Below are 4,414 nucleotides of genomic sequence, written 5' to 3' on the forward strand. Positions count from 1 at the left end.
AGTGTTTGTGCTGGTGGAGGCCACTTTTTGAAACTTGGATTCTTGGCTATTCAGCTATGAAAATCTTATCAGGCGGGAGTGGCATGGGAACCATTAACTTGACCTCCTGCAAGATGTGCTTCCTCCACAGCTGAATGAAGGCCCAATTAGTAAGAAATCATCCTTGAATAAAGAGGGATAGAGGCAATAGTCAGCCTGTTCCTAACCTCCTTGTCCCGGTTGCAGCAGAGCGCCTGCAGGCACCTTGGCCTGGAACAGCAGCCCCCAACACCGTTCCTTTGGGCTTCAGACCTGCCCTCTGGACAGAAGCAGCATTATGGGCCTCAGTTGATGATCTCTGGTTACAACCGGATTAGGGCAATTTCTATATCTGGAAAAGTTATATGCCAGTGATGGCGAACCTTTTTGAGACCGAGTGCCCAAATTGCAACCCAAACCCCATTTATTTATTGCAAAGTGCCAACCCGGCAATTTAACCTGAATGATGAGGCTTTAGTTTAGAAAAAAAACGGTTGGCTCCCTTGGGTGCTGTGTGGTTTCCGGGCTGTTTGGCCGTGTTCTAGCAGCATTCTCTCCTGACGTTTCGCCTGCATCTGTGGCTGGCATCTTCAGAGGATCTGATAGTAGGAATGGAAAGCAAGTGGAGTATATATATCTGTTGGAGTGTCCAGGGTGGGTGAACAAACATTGTCTGTGAGTAACAAAGAAGGCAACCAGGTCAATAGTTGAGGGTCAGGAGAGAATGCTGCTAGAACACGGCCATGCAGCCCGGAAACCACAAAGAACCCAAGTGATTCCGGCCGTGAAAGCCTTCGACAATAGGTTGGCTCCCTCTTCCTACGCCCCACCCGCTCGAGCAGGGGCCAGCCTGCTCTAGCCTGCAGCAAGTCCCGCACACGCTATTCTGCGCCTCTCTAGCATCTCTGCCTCCTCTGCCCCCCCCCCCGCCCCGGGCAGCAGCCACCTGGAGCACAGGCACCAGGCCCGCCAGCCGAGTCCTCCCTGCTCACCGCAGTGCACGCACGTCATGCTCAGTGGCCCAGCCCAGCCCAGATGTGTGTGAGTGGGGGTGATTTTCTGCCCCCCACATGATGAACTCTGTGTGGGCGTGCCCACAGAGAGGGCTCCGAGTGCCACCTCTGGCACCCGTGTCATAGGTTCGCCATCACTGTTATATGCCATCTCTCTGGAGTCCCATTCGAGGAGGCCTACAAGTGAAAACATAAAAACATAGAGCTGGAAGAGATCATAAGGGCCATCCAGACCAACTCCATGCCATGCAGGAATGCACAATCAAAGCACCCCCGACAGATGATCATCCAGCCTCTGTATAAAAACCTACAAAGGAGATTCCACCACCTTCTAAGGCAGTGAATTCCACTGTTGAACAGCCCTGACTGTCAGGAAGTTCTTCCTAATATTTAGGTGGATTCTCTTTTCCTGAACCTTGAATCCATTACTCCTTGTCCTAGTCTCTGAGGCAGCAGAAAACAAACTTTCTCCCTCTTCAACATGACATCCCTTCAAGAATTGAAACATGGCTATCATGTCACCCCTTAACCTTCTCTTTCCCAGACTAAACCTACCCAGCTACCTAATTCTCTCCTCATAGGGAATGGATTCCAGACTGTTTACCAATTTGGTCACCCTCAGGAAATGCCTTAACTTGTCAATATCCTTGAATTGCTGCAACCAGGACACAGTATTCCAGGGGAGATCTGACCAACACAAAATAGAGTGGTACTATCACTTTGCTTGATCTAGACACTACACTTCTATTGATGCAGCCCGGAATAATATTGGCCTTCTTGGCTGCCACATCACCCTGGAGACTCATGTTCAGCCTGTGGTCTACCAAGACTCTCAGATCCTTCCACATGTACTGTTGTTAAACTAGGTGTCCCCCATCCTATATCTGTGTATTTCATTTTTTGTGCCTAAGTGTAGTAACTAACATTTCTCATGTATAGTCCTCCATGTACAGAAGTCTAAAAAGAAGCATTTTACAAAACCTTTTCAAGTGATATCTTGCTCCAGAGGCAAAATAAAATATGAATTTTGAATGCTGGAAACATTTTGCCCATTATGCAGATTTTTGGTGTCTTGCCTGAACATTCCCAGTATTTGTTACCAACTCTAACAATTATATACACAATCTAGGTGGTGGGGAGGGGATTAGGCTGCCCCCTAGCCCTAGGGTGGGGCGTGCTGCATGCCCAAGTCAGTATTAACCTGTTAACCACAAGTCTTTCGTGAGCTTAAAACACTGTCCAGGTAAAACTATTATTAGGAACTTTCTGTATCCTTGATCCAGAGATGGCTTAGTAAGACCATGGACGTTACACTCACAGATAAACTATCCGAAAAGGTTCGTTTGGTGTAGGAGTGCTCTCCTCAATTACTTTTCAAGAAAAGCAAGAATAATGCTTTGATTATTAGAATGAGTATCCAAAGTGTTTAATCTTGCTAGTAGAAATACTAGCAAGGATTGTTTTTGAAGGTCGTTGTTGTTTGTTGGAAGCCATTCTTTCAAGTAAATCTAGTTTGCAACCTGACCCTTTATGAAGAACCTGCTGATCTTGGTACACTGACTCATAATGCTGCCATAATTCCTAGACAGGACTACTGCAACACATTCTGTGAACGGCTGTTTCTGAAGATGTCAAGGCACTTCCAAAGAGTACAAAATGCAGCAGCAAAACTACCTGTCCTTGGTCAGCTGACTGGAACATGAAATTGCAGTGCTCTGTCAATTGCTCCAGTTACCTATCTGCTCTCAGCAAAGTGCTGATCACTGTTACCTTTAAAGCTGTCAGCTGGCCAGGGCCTTCGCACTTACCAAGCAACATCTCCTGATATGCTCCTATATGCTAGTGTCATTCTTCTGACCACTTTTCCCTCGTGGGGTTCTTGTTTAGGACTGTGCTCAACAGCAGGCAGCTCACAGACATTGTTTACGTCATGACCACCCTTTTTGAATGACTAATCAGAAGAGGTGTGGAGGGTGCTTTTGCCTCAAAAGAGGCAAAACAGCTTTGTTTCAGGGGGCATCTGTTGGAGGATAAAGTGTTATTGCAGATCTGGCTGTACTATTTTCACCTTGTATGTTGTTGTTCTCTTGCTGTTTGATAATGCTTTATGCACCTACAACACTGGCACTTTGTTAGCTTCCTTGAGTCTCAGAAGTAAAGGCAGAATACAAATGGGTCAAGCTAAATCAATCCAGACTCCTTCCCCAATCAGCTTGAAGACTTAACTGGTGTCAGCATCAGAGAAACACTAGCAGTGCCCGTGGCAGGGCAGATAAACTACCCACAGACACAGTCCCTCAGACCTCAACTGGCCGGATGTGCGTCCACATACACAGAGAGCCCCTGCACTTGGGCCACGGTCAGCATCAAAGTCACACTCTTGACTGTATCCAGAATTAATACATTTCCTAACCCACTCGATCTGACTTCCCTGGATCGGCTGCAGACCGCGATTAGGATGACCTGCGGCTGCACTTTGCAAGTCGTCCTGAAGAGCCAGCCATCGACCTTTGTAACTGGCCTTGTAGAACACAAACCCATTTTGCCTGGAAAGGATTACAAGATGGGGGCCAGATTTCAAAAACAATATTGCAGAGGTGGATAAAATGCAGCGGAGGGCAGCCAAGATTATTAGCAAGCTGGAGAACTTTCCCATGAGGAAATGTTGAAGAGTCTGGGACTTTTCATTCTCAAAAAAGACAGCTAACGGGAGACATGATAGATGCTTATAAAATTATTGATGGGGCAAGGAAAGTGGATGAAGAGATTTTTTCTTCATCTCCCATTGAACCAGAATTCAGGGGCATCCTGTGAAAATGATGGCCAATAGAAGCAGGATAGATAAAAGGAAATGCTTCCTTTCTCAATGAGTAATTATGTTATGGAATTCGCTGCCAGATAGTGATGGCAATGAAATGGCTTTTAAAGGGAGATATCTAGATCCATGAAGCATAGGCAAGAACGGAGCGAGGGAACTGTGCCCGGGGAACGCATGCGCCCGGCACACCTGCCACACCCCCATCCCACAACACGTTCATCACGCTCCTGCAGAAGTGCGCACCTGGTGCGTTGCCCCCCTCCCCCCCAGCACGCTACACCACTGAGCATTGGTCCCTCAGTGGTGACTTGTCACAATAAGTAAACACAGCCTTCATACACAAATGCAATAAAGCTCTGAACCTCAGGGCTGCTCTGTGTCCTGTTCCCCCCCTCACCCCCCCGCCCCCCGGCCAACTGGATGGCCTCTTAATGCAGGAGGCTGAACTAGATGGCTGACATGTCTGGCCCAGCAGGACTCATGTTCTAATGCGATTTAGTAGTGATTTCTATACAAACCCCAGCCTTGTTGTCCCTCACCCGAATGAAACAAATGACTATTTAGA

This window comes from Sphaerodactylus townsendi, linkage group LG13 (genome assembly GCF_021028975.2).
Source record: "Sphaerodactylus townsendi isolate TG3544 linkage group LG13, MPM_Stown_v2.3, whole genome shotgun sequence".
Lineage (NCBI taxonomy): Eukaryota > Metazoa > Chordata > Lepidosauria > Squamata > Sphaerodactylidae > Sphaerodactylus > Sphaerodactylus townsendi.